General features: G+C 36.1%; 1 protein-coding gene across 31 annotated transcripts in view; it reads right to left on the bottom strand.

The window, feature by feature from the left end:
• Window positions 1-24472, bottom strand: part of Lrrc4c (leucine rich repeat containing 4C) — a 1379071-nt gene that overhangs the window by 7126 nt on the left and 1347473 nt on the right. For 30 of the 31 annotated variants that reach the window (XM_063283692.1, XM_063283688.1, XM_063283697.1 and 27 more), the window contains one exon: window positions 21819-21871. The exons of the other annotated variant lie outside the window; for it this stretch is intronic. The gene's annotated coding sequence lies outside the window, so the exon portion shown is untranslated. The remainder of the gene's footprint in view (window positions 1-21818; window positions 21872-24472) is intronic. 31 annotated transcript variants of the gene reach the window in all.

Raw genomic sequence — 24472 nt, 5'->3', positions numbered from 1 at the left:
AATGGCTGTTTAAATATTTCCCGGTTAGTGTTACCATAAGAATTAGCTGACATGATCAGGAATATACAAAAAAAAAAAAAAGGGCATATGAACATTGATGGTAGTTTTAGGTTATATAATTCTCTTGTTCCTCTTTACCATGGTTGAATTGTAGTTTCTTGTTCTGGTTCCCTTCAAGGTCATTGTATTATTGCAATTAATGAGGTTTCTGATGAATCAATCATAAGTAATGATTCATGAATTATACTTGGTTCAAATCTAATTTATAACATATAGCAAATATTTGGGACCTTGCATTGAATCAAATAAACTACTATTAATAAAAGGTTTTCTACTTTAAAATCTAAATTATGTTATTTTTGCATCAAAAGCCCAGATTCAGCATCTCTTTTATAAGATGATTTTATCAGAACAAAGGAAATCAATTTAAATCAATGCACTATCCATTACAATGCCATTCCACAGCATTTACTTACAAATGGTTTGTGTGGCAGTTGGAATAAACCTACCATACCTTTAGGTATGTCCTGGAGGATACCTTGATTTCATCAATAGGTCTTTCTTCTCTCCTTATGCATCCCATGCATTGATAAACTAGTGTATGCATAAGTGTGGGTAAGGGAGAAATAAGTTTAAACTCAGTCAGATAGTGTTGACACAGGCTGACCATAGACATTAGAATAAATTTGGAAAAGAGGAAATAAATAGATGAATTGAGTTAATTAAAAAATCCCACTATGCACATGCATCTTTAAGGATTCTCAGTAATCATAGAGCACCGGAACTTCTACTTGCCCACCTGAAATATTAATAATGAGAATCTCAAATACATTTTCTTCATCTCTGCACCTCTCTCTCCCCCCACCCTCTCTCTCTCTCTCTCTTTCTCTCTCACACACACACACACACACACACACACACACCACACCATTCTGTAAATTAAGTTTTTTCTTTTCATTTTTTGCATTTTTTTAAATTTACATTTCAAATGTTAGTCCCCTCTCTGGGTTTCCCCTCTGGAAACCCCTATCTCATTGCCCCTCCCCCTGCTTCTGTGAGGCTGCTCCCCTACTTACCCACTCACCCACTCACCCACTCCATCCCGCCTCCCCACCCTGGCATTCCCCTTCACTGGGCATCAAGCCTTCATAGAAGAACCAAGGGCCTCTCCTCCCATTGATGCCCGACAAGGCCATCCTCTGCAACTTATTCTGCAGGAGCCATAGACCGCTCCACTTTGGTTTGTTGGTTTAGTCCCTAGGAGCACTGGGGGGGTCTAGTTGTTTGATATTGTTGTTCTTCCTATGGTGTTGCAAACCCCTTCAGCTCCTTCAGTCCTTTCTCGATCTCCTCCACTGGGGAGCCTGTTCTCAGTCCAATGGTTGGCTGCAAGCATCCACCTTGTCCAAATTCTGTTTCCCAAATATGCTGGTATATGGCAACTCCACATAGCACAATTAGTCAAACAGGAGCCACACCTTTAAAGCAAACTGACATTTCTTTTTCAAAGAAGTAATCAATTGCTCATAACTCCTAAGCTAGGGGTGAGACTTGTATATATCTCTCCCATCCATGCTGAAATTTTGTCTGACCTGGGATTATGCAGGCATATTGTATGCTGTTAAAACCACTGTGAGTTTAACTTTGTAACTGCTCTTTTGTCACAGGGAAACACTATTTCATGATAAACTTGAACATAAATATGGGAAACTCTGTTTCCATACTTCTTACACTTACTACCTTTCTGGTTCTCTTTCGTGATAATCTCTGAGCATTGGGAAAAGGTCATTTAGATGCAGATGTTTCATTTAGGGATGAATATTTCATAGTCCCTTATTCTCTGAACGTTAATATGTGGTAGGTTGCTAATTGGTGTCTACTAAATGGAGTTTCTCTCAACCTCAATTCCAGATGGATCAGAGACCTCAATAAACACTACGCCTTGAGACTAATAGAGAAAAATTGAGGATTATGATTGAATTTATACCATGTGAAAGGATTTTCTGAATTGGATCTTGATAGTTCAGTAATTAAGATCAGTAGTTGCCAGATGGGATGCCTATACTTCCTTGTCAAATTGACAACATCTAGCATTAACTAATAACCTAAGTCAAGTGATAGGGTGCACCTAGGAGGGATCTTTCTTAGTTAAGTCTTTTGAATTGGGAAGATCCACCTTTAATCTGTATCTTTTGAGATAGAAAAATGCATCTTTAATCTAGGCCATACCTTCTACTGACAGCCTAAATAAAAGAAATATAACAAAGAAGCATTTGAGCTTTGCCTACTTGCCTTTCTTCTTATTGGTAAGTCTACTTCTTCATTGACATTAAAACCTACTTCTTTAATATTCTAGTACATACTAAAGGCCAGCTTGGATATACAGCCTCATGGACTGAGTAATTGATGGATTCTTGTACTTTCTGTTGGTATAGAGAGCCATTGCAGCACTAGATGGTCCTTGGCCTGTAAGCCATTCCAATAAACATGTTCTTTTCTTTAAATTCTATTCCACTGAAATCTCTGAATACTTTATGGGACTGTGAGGAATTAAAATATTTCTTTACAGCAAAACAGATCATCATTTGAGTGAAGAGACCATACACCATAGAAAAATATTTACTACTTATACTTCTAAAATAATACTTGTGTCAGGAATATACAAGATGGGACTGGAGAAATGGCTTAGCATTTAAGAGCACTGACTGTCCTTCCAATGGATCTGGGTTCAACTCCTAACACTCTCATTGCAGCTCACAACTGTGCCTTGATACAAGATTTTAGATCCTCATACCTTAATAAAGGCATGCATGCAGGTAAAAGATCAACGCACATAAAATAAATTAAATTTTGAAAAGAATATATAAGGTATGCAGAAAACTGAGCACATTCACACACACACACACACACACACACATACACACTTAGAAATTGGGCCAAGACACATTTGTGTAGTTTGGTGTTCTTGTATGACTCTTAACAGTGGGAGCAGAAACTGTTTCTGAGCCTGTTTCTGTGCCTTTGGGACCCTTTTCCTTACTGGGTTACCTGTCTAGCTTTAGTAGAAGAGGAAATGCCTGGTCTTACTGCAACTTGATATGCCCTAGCTGGTTGACATTCATGAGGCCAGTCATTTTCTAAAGAGGAAGAGAGGTGGCACGAATGTGAAAGAGGGGTCTGGGAGGTACTGGACAGATTGAAGCGAGGGGAAACTGTGAAAAATGTAAAATAAATAAAACTAATGTAAAAGTCAATAAAATAAAACTAAAATTAGGACAAGAAACTAAAGGGAGAGTTCTTAGAAAAGAAATGCAAATGAGTGAGAAATGTATTTTTTTTCATATTCAAGTCTTTTGCCATCAAGGAAATACAAATGATAACTACTTTGAGCCTTTTGAGACTTCAACTTACCTATTCAGAATGGATAAGATGAAAAATATAAAAGTTTGCAGATATTTACATGACTGTGGAGGAAAGGGCATGCTCATTCATTGTTTATGGGAATACAAATTGGTAAAACCACTATGGAAATTAGTGTGGAGGATCACAAAAAGATAGAAAAGCATCCTGCACAGGAAATAGTTAAACTACATTCGCCTAAGTACACAAAATCATCCATATATTCTTACAGAGCAACTTGTTCATTCATGTTCATTGCTGAAGTAGCTACAATAGCTATGAATGGAAACAATTTGGATATCTATCAACTGAAGATTGCATAATAAAATATGATAAATTTATAAATTGAATATTAAAGTAAAATTATGAAATTTATTGTTTAGTGGATGGTTCTGAAATCCAGTTACCTTATGTGAGAAAATCTGACTCAGAAAGAAAAATGGTCCTTATCTATTTCTATTTGGATGCTAGCTTTGTATCTTTAGGTATTTATGTTTCATTTGGAATACCTGTCTATATCAGGAAATTATTAAGATTCTATGAATAGGATACTTTCAAGGGAGTAGAGATACAATGAAAGGATACAATAGAGAAAGAGGAAAAATAAAATGAGTGATTAATTAAGGTGGGGAATGGGAGAGCAGGATTAACCATAATAATGGGTAACTTGCTCTGTAGCTTCCTGAAAAACTCATGGAAACCTTTCTTCTGTAGAAGATTCATATAATATCTAAACCCACATTTAAAAATAAATTAAATATATTTACTATTATATAGGTGTAAAACACCCCTACTAGACACTCTCATACCAGGAATGGATTATTTTGCTTTCGTATTTTGCCAATAGAATCCCCTCGATCACAAAACATTACAAACTGCTATCATTTTTTTTATTATGACCTAGAACTTGGTAATAAAACCATATTGGTTGATGAAACCTCCTCATAAAATTATGTCATAAAATTTGGAGAAATCAATATGGTATTGAAGTAGAAGCTTCATTCCTACTGGGTAGCTCTCAAGGATAGAAGGTGCTGTTCATCTTATTAAATGAGAAAAGTTGTTGTGGTTTGCCCTGGAGTTATCTGTATTTTGATGCTAATTCCACTGCCCCAAGGACAGCTGCCTAGTCACTACTCATGAATCAGGTGACTTCACCAGAACCTTCTCCCCATTGAATTTGTAAAATACAGGTGAGGGGCAGGTACAGGATAGAAGGAGGCCTATCATTGGAGGAGAAGGAAGGATGGGCGGGAGAGAAGTTTGAAGGGAGAGGAGGAGACTGGAACAGAAAGGAAGAGACAGGAGGGAGAGAGAAGGGGAGAAGCTGTGGCAAAACAATGGAGGCTGACTAAAGATCTCACTCTGTGTATTTACAGGTTGTTATCAATGTTCTAGGGGATGGTTGGTACTAGGCTTTGTATGTTTAAGTGGGCAATTATAGCTTATCTATTGGATCTAAGATTATTGTGTTGTGTGTTCTTTTATGTGACAGTTTGAGTGTAGGAAAGTGTGCGGCAGCAGGAGACACTGGGCCGCCGAGGAGTGGGGATGTGTTTCTGCCAAGATATCTAGCAGATATATTGGGGCACCGGGGTGCTGGACCTAACGAGGTAAAAGACAACAATACATTTTTTATTTTTATATTTTTACAACAACAAAAAGTAGTCAACAATTTCAAACAGCCGTGAAAGCCATGAGCTACAATAACCCTAACAAATTATGCCCAGAGGTACAATAGTGATATAAATGTTACTGGAATCACCGACCTACCCAAGAAGGGACTTAGATGTGATATTTTTGCTATGGCCAGAAACTTATAGCTAGATAATTCACAGGCTAGGGAGAATCTGCTTCTATTAGTTTGCTATATGCATAGGCTATTTATTGAGCCAACAGCTAATGACTTATCAGTATAGCCACATATATTGTATCTTTCAACCCTTATTCATTGTCTTCAAAGCAGCTCATTCCTTTTCTGGGACTATCCTTTCAGCAAATGATTCATTAGTAGTATTTTTGGTGGTTAGTTGATTGGTTGAGAAAGTCTCATGTATTCCAGAATGATTTAAAATTCTCTATGTACTAATCCTTAACTATTTAGAGTACCTAGAACTTCTGATCTTTCTGCCTTTACTTCCGCACTTCTGACATTACAGGTAAGCACTAGTATTCCAGGTTTATGAGATACTGGTAACAGAACCCCGGGCTTCCTGCTTGCTAGCAAAACAGTCTTCTCAGTATTATCCCTAGTATAGATGTGTAAACATTTTCCTGGAATCTTTCCACAAGGATTTGTACTCTGAGATTTATAAAGTCTTTTACAATAACGTGTTATGGCCATCCCCTTACATTATTATGTCCTAAAGGCAACCAAGTTACCACTGAAAAATTTTCCTCAATCTACTTTCCCAATTTGAATGAAGTAAGACTACATCTTTACAGCTATACTCATTAACATTGTCAAATATTTTTGAGATGATCTTCACTTTTATCATAGTAAGGAATGAATTCAGCTGTTTTAATTTCTTGAGACAGAGTTGCTTTAAGAATATTTTTGTCATGTGAAAATTAGGCTTTTTTTATATTGTAATTGAACATCAACCAAAATGCAATATACCTACAGGGTTTTTGTACAACATTTTCTAATTCTTTCCTTTTTTGAGGAGAATTAAATTCAATAGAACTGACCCCTCAAAAAATTACTGTATTATCTGCCTTTAGAGGAGGATGGTGCTGTGTTTACAGGTGAATAGATTTCTTTTTAAGTTAGGTCTACGTGAGTTTTCTGCAAATGGACACATAGAAAACATTTTAAGCACTCCAATCTGCCACTATAGCAGCCATGGGCTTCACATCCTTCACATCAACCAACAGTCATAACCATGCTGCAGTCCAATTGACTATAGACATGGACATTTGATTTTAGTATACTTGTCACATATTTCAAAATATTACTCCCTATCTTCAGCCTAAACATTTATTCATCAAAAAAATATTTCTAGCTTGCACAGCACACATATAACACTTGGCAGGCCAATGTGTAGGCTATATATTGTTAGCTTCTTAAGTAAACATAGACATGTTGATATCTGCTGTTAAAAATTAGTTAATTCTTGGCATTGGACAAAAGTTAGCTGGTTAAATACAAGGAATTGGCAGCTGAGAAGATATAAAATCTTTTTCCTCTCATAAATAACAAAATGGGGTGAGATTGGATTTATAAATGGATATCTAGTTCTATATTATGTTTCTGGAATAATTTGAGAGAATAAGATATCTGGAGTTGCAGAAATTTTGTTCAAAAGAAAAAGACCTGACAGTGAAGTTGATAGAGCAAAAAAAAGTAAAACATAAAGTGCAAAGAACTTCTTTGAAGTTGTGATGAACAAGTCTACTAAATGACATAGTAATGGTTCTTTCTGTGTACACTTTTAATACTATCAAACCACTTATCCTTGAATGTATAACGTTTTTTTGTTTGTTTACTTCTTTTGTTTTGTTTTCAGGTTATAAGCAACTAAACATATTTTGATATAGCCTATCAATATCTATCTATCTATCTATCTATCTATTATCTATCTCTACCATCTATCCATCTTCTCTGTATATCTGTCTCCGTCTTTCTCTTTCTTTCTCTCTGTCTCTCTGTCTGTCTCACTTGCAATCATCTCATCAAATTAATACCATAGAAAAAAACAAAGGTAGTTGAAAATTCTAATTTCCTACAACATTTGACATACTGAATTCTTCTCATTATATTAACCACAGTTACCCTGGTTTAACTATAAGAAACTAACTAAAGTTTATTCCCACCATGACAAAAAGATTTTCTGCTGAAAAATTATTTGTCAACATCTTTCCATATTTAAAAATGCTAGAGGGCTGGAGATATAGCTAAGCCGTTAAAGGCTAGGCTTACAACCAAAAATATAAAAATGCTAGAAAAGAAAAAGGCACAAATTAAGTCACAGAATTACCAAAGGGAGCTCACCTTTTCAATTCAAATTTGTTTTAGCAGTATTTTCTAATGTAGACTACACGCCATTTTTAAATCAATCTTTACAAGCATACTGATCTGTCTCTCTTTGAGAAGGGGTACAAATACATGGAGCATTTTAAGGAATATTTTATAGACAAATATGCCCAAGACCAGCCTTAGGTAAGTGTAATGAAAACAGTACAGGTTTTAAATGGCTGCAACTCAGGGACTTGACACATGAAGTCAACAGACAGCTGTTTTTGAAGCACAATGACTAAAAATTCTTCTAAGATGATGTTTAGATGTGAGAAAGTATGTTTTATGAGAAATAATCTGCTTCTACATTTGAATTTTTAAGAAGCCCTGTTTATAACTTTATAATATATGATGAGTGATTAGATGTGACATTAGGATATAATTAAATGAGGAAGCACTGAATATAGATAGAATGTTATAGAAGGAGGAAAAGGAGGAGGAGGAAGAGGAGGAGGAGGAAGAGGAAGAGGAGGGGGAGGAGGAGGAGGAGGAGGAGGAGGAGGAGGGGGATAGCAACCAATTTAATGTTATGCTCTGGAGAATAAAGCAAGGGTTATTTAACCAAGTACCCCTGTTGCAGAAGAGTTAAATTTGGACGTGTAACTTGGTCCACTGGGGTTTGCTGCACATCTGACATAATTGTTCAGATTTATTTCAATGAAAATATTTGAGACAAAAAACCTTGAGAACTTTAAGCATGAAAGGAGACTGTGACAGCATTGTTTTCAAATGTTTCTGACTTTGTGGAGAAGGCACAAAGACAGGGGAAAGAAGGGGACCAGTTTATGGAAAAAGGTGACTTCAATAATACGTACACCACACATTACTCTAAAATTGCATGGAGCTGATATTCAGTTTGATTGCCTGACAACAGAGTTCCGAAGTTGGAAATTAACCCAGCCTAGTTAACATCTCAAAGAACAGGAAATATAAATTGCACAGAGGCAGGACTGAGATGGTATAGAAATTATCATCCTGAAGTCATACACGAATCATCTCTGCTGCTCAAATCTACAGGGTGAATTGTGTGAAAGGAGAAGTAAGCATGCAAGTAATAACGGCCTCAGTTATTTTACAACCTAGAAACGTATTTAAGTGTATGGCGGAGAATTTCTAGTTTCTCACAGCAGTATTGAGTGGAATAAAAGCCAGATTTGGAGTGAAATGACTTCTGTTGGAGGGTTAGTTTACTGCTATTATTCAGTTGATCTTTACTAAAAGGGCCTTTTGTGAGCTGTATTTTCATAAGTAGGCATGGTAAAGTAGGCACAGTGAAGACTGCATGAACTAAATAGCATAGCATGCACGGAAACCTGCCTCTGTCCCTCTATCAATGCTAGTAACATATACCATGTAGTTCAAGGCAAAAATGTACTTTTCGTTGATTTGTCTTCTTTTCCTGTATTCACACCATGCCAGACACTGCTCTCCTAGCAGTACACCTAAACATAGTCAAGTATTTCCCTTCTTATGCATGACATTTTCATTTTTAACTTGGACACCCCTAAAGTATCTTATCAGGTTCTCCCTTTTCACAATTGGCTGGTCGTATCTAATCCTCCATGAAACATGTTTAGTGCATTTTAAATATATAAATATGTTTTTGTCATCCCTTCCTTGAAATTCTTATTTTCTCTTATATTCTTGTAAACTGATGCAAAATATGTTTCTAATTCATTCTTTGCTCTTTTCATTTTATTGTAATCTTCTTTATTTCTTCAACTTCATGGACCTTTCTTAATTTTCTAAATGTTTCAACTTGATGTAATTTTTCCCTTTAGAGTAGGATTCCTAACTTGCAATATGTCACATTTTATTTGATCATTGAGAGTAACATCAAGAAGTTTTTACCTACTCAGAATGTCATGGTAAGTTACTATGCCTAGTCACTCCCCGTAAAATTTTAAAATATTTCAATTTCATCAAAGTGTCAGTATTAACTATTTTCTTCGATACACGCATGATTCTCTTACTGCCTATTGAGTCTTGATGCAAGGTTAATTATCAAAATAGAGATGTACTCACATAGTAGTAGTTCCCTGAAAGTATACTGTTCATGTATTAAAGCATGCATCCATGATGAATGCAGAGTGTAGACAGTTAAGACTGTAGGCCCACTGTTCCTGGAGCCTATTGATGGACCCTCAGCCCCTGGTACATTCCCATTACTATAGCAAGAATTTCATCCATTTCTGAGTTGATCTTTTTCTGGCTTGTAGTTACTGTCATATGAACCTTGATACACTAAAGAGCTGGAACAACTTAGCAAATTGAAGATCATCTCACTGCCTCTTTGCTCATGCATGCTTTGTGGATGGAGAAAGTAGAGAAGATTTTCCGCTTTTTCCTTTTTCCTTTATTGTTATCCTTGGCAGCCCTGTTTGATGTTTGACCAAACAATGCCCTCTGCTGTTTGTGCCTAAAATAACATGGCTGTCTCAAAATTGCTACTTTCAGGAAGGAGATTCTTTCCATGATTTGCTTCGCAAGACTTCTCTCTACATTTCGGGACTGGATAATAATGTTCACTATTTGGTTCTAGCTACTGGTTTTTTTTCCTTTCCTTTCCTTTTTCTTCCACACTCAGTTTTTTTTTAAAGCAGAGGATAAGAAATCATATAGTCCGTAAAGGCAAATGACCTTTAAAGGGCATGGCCTCTTAATCAATGCAAAATGTGCTTCATAGAAACATTAGGATCATTTTTCTTAAAATCCATGAAAGAAAATTTCTGTGAGCTATTGTCACAATCCAAAGCAGCATATTACAATAGATGAGCAGGCTAAGGAGACAGTCACAGCTCAAACTTTATATTAGCTAGAAAAAGTTAACCTCATCTACATCTAAAAATACACACACAATCAGTATCCTCTTGGCAAAGCTAAACATAAAATTAATTTGGTATTGGTTTCCCTGTTTGCTTCCCTTCTTATGATGCAAAGAAAATCAAGATAGCTGGTATGAACCTTCTGTCTGGGTATGAATCCTTTAGATCATATCCACTTTTTGAGATTGATTATTTATGAAAATATAAAATATATATGACTTAGTTGTTTCACAAATTAGGTGGTAGGATTAGAGTTGTTCAGTACTATGTTTGTATTTTTATAACAACTATTTGTTTAGCAAAATGCTTAGTCAAAGCAGGGAGTTGGATCTCAAAGTCTCAAAGCCCAAATTCTTCTCTGTATTTGATTCTTCTGGTTATGCAATCAGAATTCTCCAGCTGTTAGAAATCTGCATCGCATATCGCGAGCACCATCCTTTGTGTGAATGCTATAACATCTGTGACCCGAAGGCCACATCTTCCTCTTCTCTTTTTCTTCAGGTTCACACTACACCAAATGATCAGTGCCTGTTTCTCCTTATCTCAAAGTTATTTTCTTTTCATATTTTCCCAAAGTAATTGTTCACAGTCATAGCTTTTGCTTCAAGTAACTGAAATTATTATCAGATGAGAAACTAGGCAACAAGTGTACAAATAAATATACCTGACAATAAATTACTTGGTCCTTTACTGAATGCACCCACTAGATGCCAGTAGCAATCCCAGAAGTGAAAACTACAATGTCTTCCAGTATTCCAGACAGCCCCCTGTAGGTCCAAATCATCCCTGATAAACAATGCCTTAGCATGGTGTGTGAGGTGTTCACTCCAAGGTGCTGTATATCATTGTTGTCCCCATCCTGTTTACTAAGGTTCTTACTACAGTAATAGTGGCATTCAATTCAATTTAGATCCTCCTACATTTCCTCTTTAGATATTTTTCTTCTTTTGGCTTTGAATTCCTCACTCAGATTATTCATTTAGATTATGTCCAGCCAGAACCTATTTACCATAACCAACTCTCTTCTATCTCACGATTTTTACTAATTCATCTTCCCCTAGTGGTCAGTAAAGCCAAGATTAAAACTTACGAAATTTATTTATAAGATCAATGTTTGTCTAGGTGCCCATCCCATTTATTTATTCACAAGAATAGACTGGATTCCATCTAGCTACTTAATAAATAGTTGTTACATTGAATTATTGATTATATAACAGATTTGATTCTAAGTTAGGAACCATGTAGATAAAGCTGTCTTGTAATAATCGATACCTAAAGGCTATTAATAAAACTCGGGTGAACCAAGATGTCTTAAGTTATTTCTGTTATCCGTAAAATTAGTGAAAGATGGACTGGATGATTATTTCTTATAACTTCCACAAAAGAAGCATAAAACGTGAGTGAATTAAGAATGTAAACAGTGAATCCGCTAGCAAGTATTTAAGTAGGACATTGAAAGCAATGAAGATGAACTATAGCCTAAATCCCCTACACAGACTGCCAGACATTGGTGCACATTCAGTGCATATGTATTGACTGCGTGAAAAAGAAAGAGATGGCCTCAAAGAAAAGTTGTTTGTTATCAATTTTCAATTGCTCCAACAACTAAGCAAACACAACTGAAAAACAAATTTAAAACTCAGAGATCTATGTGTCTGCCCTGTTTTTCTGTGAAACTGCTGTGAATTTGTATTTCTTGATTTCTATTCTATGCTATTATGGTGACAGAAGGTTTAATAAAGAGAAAAGATTAGAAGGGTGTTTAAATATTTGATATTTGTTTTGTTTATATTGTCTTTTCTGTGTTTATTCCTGACAGCTTCAGTTCATCTATTGCAGCTTACTGGAATATGCCTATCTCAATCTGATATTATATCAAGTGAATCATACTATTGAGTCTTCAAAATATTACTAAAACTATGGTAACACCGTGGTTCCCAATAATTTTGCTAGTTGATTTTAAGTCATTTGTACAATCTTTGAAATTTTATGACTTTTGTTTAAATGTGATTCTATACATATATTTTACAAAGTAATTATTAAGTGAACCAGAGAATCTATGGTTCGAAAATGGGTACATTCTATGCACAAAGATTGGGGATGTCTGTTGGGGTGGGGAGTTGGGGGTGGGTACCTCCTGTGGAGACAGCTGATGGGAGGAGGAGGTGTGGAATGTGGAACAGTCAGAGGGGGGACCAAGAGGGCATAAAATCTGAACTGTAAAAAAAAAGATTAAATAAAAATTTTTAAAAAATAATTTATCGCAGTGGGATCTCCCTTTGTGTCAATTAGTTATGTTTGGTTCTAAGTGTGTGTAGTGCTGTATTGGGATGAGATATTGACTTCTGTAAGTAGGATGAAAGAATTAAATCCACTTCCTCAGCAAGTTTTCAGGAAAAATATCTACAGGAAAATTCTTGGGACGTAGATTGCTGTGGTGTCACATGTATTTGCCATGTACCCTAAATATTGACAGTACAGTCAGTCAGTTATTCTATGTCACAATAGACAATAGACAAAACAGACAATAATAGAGCCTATGTGGAGGAAGAGAAAATAAGATACTGGAGAAATTTCCACAGTGGAGGAATGTGACTGTGCCTGTTCCAGAACCTTTTTCACATGAGTATAGTGTATTCCTAAAGGGGTATTGGCACTCACAATTACATTACTGTTTACTTATCTTTCAGGCTGTTGGTCATCACCATGACTGGTGTCAAATGAAGAAATATTCATGTCATTGACATCAGGGAAGAACAATGATGAGAATCAATGAAAAATGATATTTCGTAAAAAGAATATAACAAAATCCCCAAATAAGCTATCAAGCAACCTAGCAAACAAGCCTTCATATAGGATATTGAGGAAAGATAAATTTTAGAAGGCGGGCACAGATTTTAGCCTCCCTGGATATGAAATGGGATGACTTCCTTTAGACTTTGCAAGTGAGGATGGTGAATGAGGATGACAAGATAGAAAACAAGTCCAATTGTGTGGTGTTGAGGAAAACATTTGGAGAAAGGAGGTCACTGGGTTATGTTTGAGGGTGTATATCTTGATCCCAGCCCCTTCCTGCTCCTCTCTTCTTCCTAGCCACCGTGAGGTGAACAGAATAAGACACATGTTCCCACCTTTGGCCTAAAGCAAAGATTCCAGGAACCATGAACTGGCTAATCTAAAATAAACCTTTCTTGTCTTGTTTCTCCAGATATGCTGTTGTGACTGAAACCTAACACAAGGTCATTTTTCTCAAAAAGATAAACACTAAAATGTCACTAACTTGAACTAATATGTGGCTCTGGTTAAGACCAGAATTTTTAAGTACAATGAACAGATTTGTAAAATGGCCTGTTAATCTCATCAGTCTAATTACATGTTAAAAGATAATATGTTTTATATTTGGATTAAATAAGGTATATTTTAGAGTTTATTTTAACACACACACACACACACACACACACACACACACACACACACAAGAAAACAAGTCCAAGCTTCTCAAATTGTGCTAACTAGAGTAGCCCAAAGGAACTCAATATCCGGATATTTTCTTTTATTTCCACTTATTTGATATATGTATATTTATATATGGCATATGTATTAACTCAAAATGATTGGTTTTCATTAATCTCTCTCATATATGTGCATATTTAACGTGTGTGTGTGTGTGTATAAAACAAAATACCAAATAAGAAAGTAATGAATAACAATTTTTTCTGATCTTATTCAGGTAAGTGAAAGCTTTTGAACAATCTAACAAGTTCATCCAGAAAGAAAGTCCTTAGCAAGTCAGGCAAAGAAGAATCTGAGTTCAGAAAGTTGGTAATGCAGTTAATGGCCTTGATGCCTATGCTTCCTTTGGATTGATGACTAGCTGGGAGGAATTGATAGTCATTAACCCCCAACTGCTCATTAATCCTTAGGAAATGCCTTGTGTCAAGGTCATCATTGCCTCCATAGACTGAAAACAAACAAAGCAACAATAACACCCAAAAGGCATATGGATTTTTGTAATGAGTAATGCAATTTAAATTGCTACGTGAGGCAATCTGAAGAGAATAAATAGCATGCGTACAGAGTCATTCAGATTGTAAAAACCACCTTCCAATGTTTTCCTCAGTGCTTACTTCCTTGTTCATTATTAAAGAGTACATAGCTCCAATTTCCTAGACAGTAACCAAAGCTATATATATAAAACCCCTAGCAAAAATCATTAAACATATCTAGGATTCATTTTATGGTAGCATTGAGAAAGAGAATTTTTAAAGTTCCCTTCAGCACTGTTAATATATGTCTAAGCATGCTTACCAACACAGCACCCAGAGGGAATTTCTGAAATTCTGTAAGTCTCCCTCATTGATCATTTGAAACAGAATACTAAAACTAGCCTAGCAGAGATGATTGAGTCATAAAGCAATGCTATGCCCCACACTGAATGAGTGAGTGTTGTTAGTGGATAATTATTAGTTCAGAGAGAACCAGCAGGGTTTAGCAGTCAGGAAGACCTTGCAGACCTGAGATAGAGTAACATACCTTGGTTATAATGAGAAAAACATCTAGTGTTCTGAGGGAGAGACAGACAGACATTGCCCTCCGTAATGTTTGTTGAGTGCCCACTGAGAGCCAGGCAATGTACTCACCTATTCATGCTTATGCCCACATATCTAAGGATGTGACTGCATAGGACAGTAGACAAGTGACTGCCCAAGGATTTACGCAAAACTCTAGAAAAATTTGAACAGAGTTATAGCTCTACTAATAGTGAAGAAGGTAATGAATCGGGACAAAAAAAGGGTGGTTTGAAAGTAAATACCAGTTAGGTAGCAAGAGAATGACAGCAAATGTGAATGGGAGAAAGCAAGGACGTGTAGTGAAGTGGAGCGGAATAGAAACTAGGAGGAATGAAACAATCCCAATGGTGAACACACACACACACACACACACACACACACACACACACACTCAGTTGTGCATGCTCTATATAAAGGAATTAAAGAGACTTTTTAGTCTTCATGACAGAGGAGGATAGGAAACTGAGGAGAGCATATTTAAGTCAGAGCAAGGCAACAGTAGTATGTATTGGGAACAGGAAACTAACAGTGTCCTTCCTAAAAACTTCTGAAACAATGATGGCCTGGGGTAGAAATCATGATCTTAAAATAAAGCCTAATACAATGTCATGGTTTTTCTGTATCTACCTTGGAAATTTCAGAAACTCATGTTTCCATTTCATCAGAACTCCTGAGCTCGTGTTATTAGATGTTCTGACTTTTGTACAGTTCTGTGTCTAAAACACAGGAGGGGCAAGTCCTGGATATCTAGTTTAGCCTCTTACTGAATCTCTAGGCCACATATCTTATAGTTTAGCATGACTTAAGAGTTTAATAAATTCAGTAAAATGACCCACAGAAGCCTGATAAAGAAACTCTTTAATTGAGTCTGTGTTTATGAGATCTAAACAAGGGAAGGAAATAGAACAGACTTTCTGTGATTTCCAGGCAATGCATTTAATCAGAATGCAGATAGCAGGGATGTCCTCCTAATTGGAACTGGAAACTGGTTTCAAGTAACCTCAACCCTGTTAACAGTGCATAATGAGGAAACCTCGGTGATGACAAGTCAGATAACGGAAATGACTGGAATCAGTGATTTCTTTGTTTCACCTTAATGACCACAAAAGAGGAAACCATTCAGCAAATGCAGACATCTGAAAATTGGATTCTTATTTATTGTTTTTGAGGCAGCCCTGCTTTCACATTAGCCTTAGGTTGTGCACATTGGAAGTGAGTGGCCCCACTGCACGGCCTTGTATTTGCTCTCAAGTTGTCATTGAGACTTGAAGGCTGAGGACTCAGTTTTAATATTAATGGGTTTCACTTAACATAGCACCTTACAAAGTAAAAACACCTTGTGTTTCTCTGTACCTCTAGTGTATATATTGCAGTAAAGATGGCAAAAGAAACATTTAGACATATGCATGAAAAAAAACTAAACAAGGAAGTACCCCTCAGCATCTTGAAGGGACAAGGAAGGAGGCCAGGGTATGCTGTTCTTTCAATCGTCAGTAGTTAATCTACTTTTGTTACTTTAGATAAAAATCCCTTCATGGTTGCTTCTCCCACCATCTGTCTTTGTTCTCTGAAGAGTTCATTAAAAAAAAACCACACATTCCATTTTAAAAAGAGCCAGAGCGTAGGGTGGGAGGCTCATTGTAAAACCCTGGAAATGACATTACAATGGCAATTATGGATACATAATAGCAATTGCATAGGATGTACAAAATAAACAAACAAACACACACACATGCATGCATGCATGCACACACATGCACGTGAAAGGAGAGGAGAGAGTGTAAAAGAGAGGCAGCAAAAGGACTGGTTGTGAGGAATAAGTGGGTCATGAGCTGTGGGAGGGGAAACAAGATAACTGAGTAGGGGGATGTGTTCACAATACATTACATGCACTTAAGCAACAACAACAACAAAGAACAAAAAATGCCTTAGAAAGCACAAGGCATCATTGAATATGGATATTCCAGATATTGGGTAAAAATAATGTAACTCAGACTTTGTCTGCCATTCAGAAAACAATACATGCTTTATTTCTATGCCAAGTGCATAGTAGAAAGATAAAGGTAATGAAAACCTAAGTAAAAATCACCACAAAAATGTAAAGGCTGGTGAGGGTGGCTGTGGCTCTCAAGTTGTCTATTCCCACTCTCAAAGCTGCAACCACCAAGGACAAGGACAGAACAGATATGCAGAAAAATGTGAAACTCTAATGTCAGTGTTTGGAAACCAGCTCTGTCTACAGGTAAAATGTGGCCCACAATTGTATATGAAGTTCTAATAAAACAATTCAGCAATCATTTCTTAAGTATTATCTTAGTGTTTCTTTCATAGTTCTTAAAGCTTTCATATTTTGAAGAATCTCACACATGAATAAACTCTATTTACATCCCTATACCTCTCTTCCTCTCCTTTCTTACTCTTCCTATTTTCTCCACCAACTCTTATGACTTCTTCTATGATGATTATTATCAAACACACACACACACACACACACACACACACACACACACACATACACACACACACAAAACCTACCTATTCGAGTTAGTGTCATCTATAAGCTTATGTGGTTAGGCATGTCCACATGACCACTTGGCAATGCATAACCCATGAGAGACTTTGTCTCTGGCGACAATTGCTTCTTTTTCCCTTAACAAACTAACTGCCTGTAGCCTCCATCTACAGTGGCCCTTCTGAAGTTTTCTATATTGGCATGTCAAGGTAACATGAAGACAGCCAAATGTCTATATTTAATTCATGGATGACAATTATAAGCTTCTATTTATAATTAATTTTCATATAAAAACTAAAATATGAAATTAAACCACACTTATATGATTGTCAATGGTATCGTGGATCACATTACATGGATAAGGAATCCTAATAGACAGGAGTGCTTGGACAGATGGGCTGGGTGGTTTATATGCTTGCACTACAGTGAATAGCATGGCTATCTATGGGGCTGTCTGTGTGGTTTAAGGCATTCTAATATATAACTTTAAATTAGACATCTGATTTAAAATGGAGCTTGTGACTTAAGACAATTCTTCTAACAGTTATATAGGAGTATCATAATGAAGCATTTACAGATGCACAGCAGTAAAAGGAGCACCAATAACCCACAAAGTTATTCGACAATGTCCTGATTAACCCTGTATACCTGGGTTTTTCCATGAATGTGTGTCTTAATAGTACTTTACAAATAACTGCTTTCATGAGGAGTCTTGTCTCAGTGAGCTTGGTTCTAGCTGTGCTTCCTCATGTTTCATCACAGAGATTCTTACTAATTCTTCAGTTATCCGGCATCCTTTACCAGTGAAAATTTAGTTGTTTAGTTCTTTAAAAATGTATTTTTTACTATTTTTCTCCAACCCACAGTGCTTACTCATATTGCTAAACAAAATCAACACCTTGTTCATCCTGTGGCTTCATTTTTCAGTTCTTTGGGAGCACGAGGAGACATTTCGTCACAGGTCTGAGACAGATGCACATATCTGTCCTCTCCTTTCTTTGCCTCCAGCCCAACAGATTATCTTCCTTTCACCTTCACTAGAAAGATGAACTCTAAGTCATATCAGTTGGCATTTAGCCCGTACATCTTGGAAGAGAAGCCCAAAATTAGAAATAATGAATTTGAGGTGTTTAACATTGGAAAAGGCTCCTAGAAATAGGATAAAGTCAGTTATCTCATTCAGGATAGCAGGATTATATTCTCAGCAACTCTGAAGCTCTATTTTGTATCCTTCTCAGTAGGTTTTTTTTTCTTCTGCCATTGATTTCATGTTATTTTAATTTTCATAAACCTTTTATGAGATTATTTTAAACTATATATATTAAGTTTAACTTGGAGATTGTTTTTGTTTGATATTTTTCTCTGCTTTGAATCCATATTGAGAACGAAAAGCATAAGAAAAATGGAGTGAGATTGACAGAAGTTATAGCCCATAGTGCATGTTTTTACAGAAGTTAAGTAGCACATATGTATGTTACTTTATATATATATATATATATATATATACACACACACATATATATATACATATATATATATTCCTGAACAGTTCCAAGAATTATGACTCATGATGCTGCCATTAAATGAGGAATCAAATACTGCACATTTGAATTTTATCCCCAGTGGTATAGCTAGTGATTGATTCCGTATCTGTCTAAATCTTTTCCTTGAACTGCTGTAACATATATGTGATGTTTAGGTACTGTGGTTCCAAATAACTATATAAACTTTGCATAAAGCGGAAACCACCTTTTCAACTTCCTTATGAAGCAAGAGGGAAAGAGTGCTCTTATAATTTACTGCTGTATTGATGAATAATTCTTCCTCTGACACTTCAGTTGACATTTAATTCAGATGCTAGAGGCTACCGTTTAGCTATATTACTAGGCCCTCACACTTGTTTTTATATTTTATTTTGAGATAAGGTGCCATTGAGTTTTCCAGACCGGTCTTTTTATCCCTGTATAGATAGACAGGACAGGTCTGAACTTACTCTATAGATCAGACTGCCGTTAAAATTGAGACTATCTGGACTCAGCCTTCTGAGTAGCTAGGATGACAGGCTGGTGTCCCAAGGCATAATTGAATTATTACCTTTAAGCCTAGTAAAACCCCATGGTTTAGATGTGTTCACATTCATGCTGTTTTTGTGAAACTAAGATTGCATACTTCCACACCTCTCTACGTTGCTGTAATTACTTGGGGTGCAGTCTAAACTTGTACCATCAGGTTCATTTCTTTTTTGTGAAGTTTGTTAGTTGACAACTTAGACAAAAACACCTAACAAAGTCTCTGGATCCTGATAGTATGGTTTTTTTTCTTTCCCAGAACAACTATTCTATTCTCCTGTATTAATATAATCAAATGTGGTCCTGCTGCCTTCTGAACGTTGAGGCTGAGAAAAACATTCCACCTCACTTGAATAAATCAAGGAATAATCATGGCTGAAGAGGAAAGTGGATCTTGATACATGCACCACAAACTTGTAACCAGAGTTTCCTTCCTGCCAGCATGCATTACATTGGTAAACTTCACTCTCAATTCTTTTTATTTTTGAAGAAAAACATTTCCAGCTAATAACACAATTACACTTAAGTATCAGAGTGCATTTTAGTATTATTGCATTTGTTAGATCTAACTGAGTCCAAATTACTTCCTCGATGTTAATAAGAGACAGAGAAAGGGAAAAGCAGGAGAAGGGGGAAGAGGAGGAAGGGTTGAGGGACAAAGAGAGGGAGGAGCAGACTTGGAGCAAGTGATGGTTTTAAGGGTTTAATGAAGCAAAGAAGATTCACGTGCACGATGATGGAGAGGAAAATAGAGATATCAAAGCTCCATATAGCCTCAAGCCCAATGAATGTCAGTTAAACTTACTGCCCACAGTTTCTATGGAAACTCCTTAAGTTAAGAATGGAGCATAGACATTTTTGGACTGCAATCCTAAAGCTGTTTATTTAATTATAATGAAACATGAGACTGTTAAGGACAATACTATTATCATACTGATAGCATTTAGGAATCAACAAATGGGTTTTGCAAAATAAAGTGCTGATTTTAAAAAAGCTGTTAACTTCATGTTAATGCCATGTGAATAAAAGGTGCCTTGTATTTACAGGACTTCACACATTATTTCCCTCAGGCGAACCCCAAATTAACCAAATGACATTCGTTGAAAAGAGAGTTCTTCAGAGGCTTCATGCCAATTATACCCCCCCTTCGCCCAGTGAACAAAACCAAGGTCACAGCATATTTTCAATTAAACCCAAGATAGTACCAAAGTGCAGCACAGCTGGAAAAGCCAGCACATTATTACCCTATAGATCATTTGTGAGCAATGAATAGGTCTCCAGTGCTTTTCTGTTTTATAGGCATTTGAATATAAAAATAAAGAAAATTGCTTCAGACCAGCTTTTGCCTTCCAAAATAAACAAACATTTTCAGGGCATTGTGCCTTGTGGCCAGAGGAAAAAAAATATTTCAAGTAATCAGAATTTCTCCGGTCTTTAATTTGGCCACAGAGATCCATTTGATTGATGGATTTTTTCATTTCTTCCTTCTTTTCCTAAGCAAATCTGTCTTTTTTTTTAAGTACACAATGTCAGTGCCAGTGCTAAAGGACAGAGAAGGCAGGATATTATACACTCTCCCCTTCTTTTATTATACACTTGTTCCAGACTAATAATTGACTGATTTGGTCACTATACTGTAATGTGGAAGGAATATGATTTACAGGCACTGGATAAAGTTGGCCTCCTCCAGGAGATTGCAATTTAGTGAGACAAAGGGATGCATAATCATAAAGAAAGAGTCTTTATCCGGCCTTCTGCCTCGTGGCCTTAGGCCTCCATAAGTAGGATTATCATTGTGGCTGTTGTGGTCATAGAAATTAAAAAAAAAAGTGTGTGTGCGTGTGTGTGTGTGTGTGTGTGTGTGTGTGTGTGTGTGTGTGTGTGTGTGTTTGTTTGTTTGTGAGAGAGAGGGGGGAAGAGAGAGGGAAAGGGAGAAGGGGAGGGGGAGGGAGATGAAGGGAGGGGCTATTCATTGGAGGAACTATGATTGGTGGTCTATCAGGGCTGTTCTCAGAGGAGAGCCACATAAAAGTTGTGCTTACAAACCCCAAGACCTATGCAAAAATATTTATTCTATACAATGTTGTGAAGGAAGAGTGTTTCACAAGAGAAGCTATTCTCAAGATCAGTTATCTCTCAGGAAGCACTATGCCTATCTCAAAAGGAAACCTACACAGAATCAGAAAATAAGACTCAGCGGACAGGTTATTTCTGCCATTTTGTAGGGCTTTGTTGCTGTTGTTATTGTTGTTTTAATTCAGTTCCTTTTTGTAGTGGCTGGGCTTCCTACAAATTGCTTCGGCGGGGGAAGTCTGTCATTGCTGTTATCGGATTTGACAGCATATAATGAGCCACGTCATGTTAGCTGCTGTTGTAGTGTTCAGCATATTGTAGGAACCATTTAGAATGAATCACATCACCCACCTTGTTCTCCATTAGGGGTCTCTATGCAGTAAATAGGCAACGTGTTTGCCAACCTAAAAAACAAAAACAAAAATAAACCTTATCCATTGGAACAATCCAGCACATTTCTTGATCGGCCATGACCAACTACACAGATACCACTGGTGACAGTATTTATTGAATCACCACTGTATTTTAACACAGCTCTGGGCAGAAAGCCAAGGCATCTATTTTAACCATTGGCCATTTGGAATAATGCACTTCTCTAATGACGACAAGAAAACCATGCATTTGGATTCAGATCTGCAGTCCACAATTGGTTTTCATTTATTAGATTTGTGAGCTTACGCACATCAATTTTTCTTTGTGATAGAATGTCCCAGTCATAATCACCTCATGGATCAAATCAAACAATGCCTAAAATAAGTGGGCAGTTGAGAGTTAAACATTATCCAATTAGAAATGCCAAATGACATGTTAAGAGTTTAACATAAGTATCTGGTACAGATTTTATTTGGGTATTTTTTCCCTTATATTTAAAAACAAGAAAAAATTACACATATTTTCTTTGAGAAGTGTTATGCAAAGAAGATGGAAAGTATAATCAAAATTTGAGAACCACACAATGTATAAAGCAATGATACACTAGATGACAGAATTTGTGTTTCTTCTAGTATAAGTGAAATTAAATAAATACTTTTTAAACCTAACAATTACAGTAATTTATCTCAAGATTGAAGATTTGTTTGATACAGACAATTGTACTGAGATGAGACCCAGGCAACTGCAGATAGGGAAATCACACAATCAGAAATTGAAATCAAACACTGGAATGAATATGAAATCATGAAGAATTCTATTGGTAGCTGGATGAGAGAATACGGAGTGGGGTAAGCACATATTTAAATCTTTAAGCAGTGAAGAAGAAATGAAAATAAGAACTCTGGTTAACTTGGACAAGGAGGCCTTAGTAGGTAGCATATCCTGTTAGTTCAACAAACGAGTTTCAATGGTGGGTATTTTAATGTGTGAGATGGCTTCATTTGTAACAGAGAGTAAAATAAACACTTTTACAAAGCTATTCACTATTAGTAGTCAACATTATCATTAAACAAATAGAACTGAGTTTTAGTGAGAGAGATTTTAGTGATAATATGTAATTTTGAAGTTATTAATCTGAAAAATATGTAAACTCAACTTCATAATAACTGCTAGCAAATCTTAATTTTGTAAGAAATCTTGGCTATCCTCCCATAGGGCATGTGAAGCATAGACTAGAAGGTGATGGGCATGGTACTAACAGCACCTCAAGGAAAGCACAGGAGATAGAAAGAAGTGTGTGAGGCAAAAACCAAAGGATGAAAGGAGATTCTATTATTGAATCAAGAAACTAATTCTCAATTTTCATATTCCTCAAAGTTCAGTAGGATTTTACATAGTAACTACCAGTCTCTACTTTCTGAAAAACATCTCACACTTGACTGCTAGGAAGCTATTCTATTAATTTTTCTAATTCCCCAGTGATCACTCTACTGTGTATCTACTACAGATATTTTACTTCATGGAATACTGAACCCTGGAGAGTCCCTGTGCTAGAATTTACTCTATAGTCACAAACTAAGCATCAGTTCAGTAGCTTTAGATTCCATCTACTAACTACTTAAGATTCTAAAATTTGCTGAGGTTGTTTATCAGCTGTAGAAGTTCTCTGGTAGAATTTTTGGGGTCATGTATGTGTACTATCCTATCATCTGCAAATAGTGATACCTTGAGTTCTTCTTTGCCAATTTGTACCCCATTGATCTTCTTTTGTGATCTTAATGCTCTGGCTATAACATCAAGCGCTAAATTGAATAGATATAGGGAGAGAGGGCATTTTTGTCAAGTCCCTGATTATTTGATATTGGTTATTGAATTCAACTAGCTTTCAGATCAGTATATATAACCACTTTCTTAAGCCCATCACTTGAAATAACATGATAAATGTGATCACTCTAAAAATATATATTCAAACAAAATTTTCATGTTGAAAATATTTTAGTATTTTATGAGCAATGTAACATACTCAATTATGAAATAAAATATGTACAAAGCAATTTGTTGTGAGCATTGATTTTCATAGTAACTCAGTCTATACTCACACATATAACTTCTGGTTCTCGTATTTCTTAGCTTTGGCCCTTATGACTCTATGATTAACCCAACATATATATGATTTTATTTCTGTTATCAAGACTCTAGACAGCTCCAAAATTACCTCCTGATTCATTGTGTTTCCTTTGTAAAATTGGACTGTTCTATATTCTAATTCAAAATCTGTACTCATTTTTGCTATCGTTTCTCCAGAGACATAATCCTATCAAACTTAACATCCAATTGTAATTTTCTCTGTTCAGCACTCAAAGTAATATCAGTTACTTTCTAGTGTGTGTGTGTGTGTGTGTGTGTCCAGATTGTTTTATTTTTTATTAGATAGTTTTTTGTTTATATTTCAAATGTTTCTCCCTTTCTCATCCATAAGCCCCCTATCCTATCTCCCTTCTTTATATTATATCTTTGTTCTATTTTCCCTTCTTCTATAAGGTACACCTAGATTTTAAACTGATATTTAGTTACCACAAATTTATTACCAAGTACTTGTACATTTGTTTGCTCCCTGGACCTATGTAGCAGAT

This window comes from Rattus norvegicus, chromosome 3 (assembly GCF_036323735.1).
Source record: "Rattus norvegicus strain BN/NHsdMcwi chromosome 3, GRCr8, whole genome shotgun sequence".
Taxonomy (NCBI): domain Eukaryota; kingdom Metazoa; phylum Chordata; class Mammalia; order Rodentia; family Muridae; genus Rattus; species Rattus norvegicus.
The sequence above is the reverse complement of the archived record's forward strand: the minus strand, read 5'-3'. Positions and strand labels throughout refer to the sequence as shown.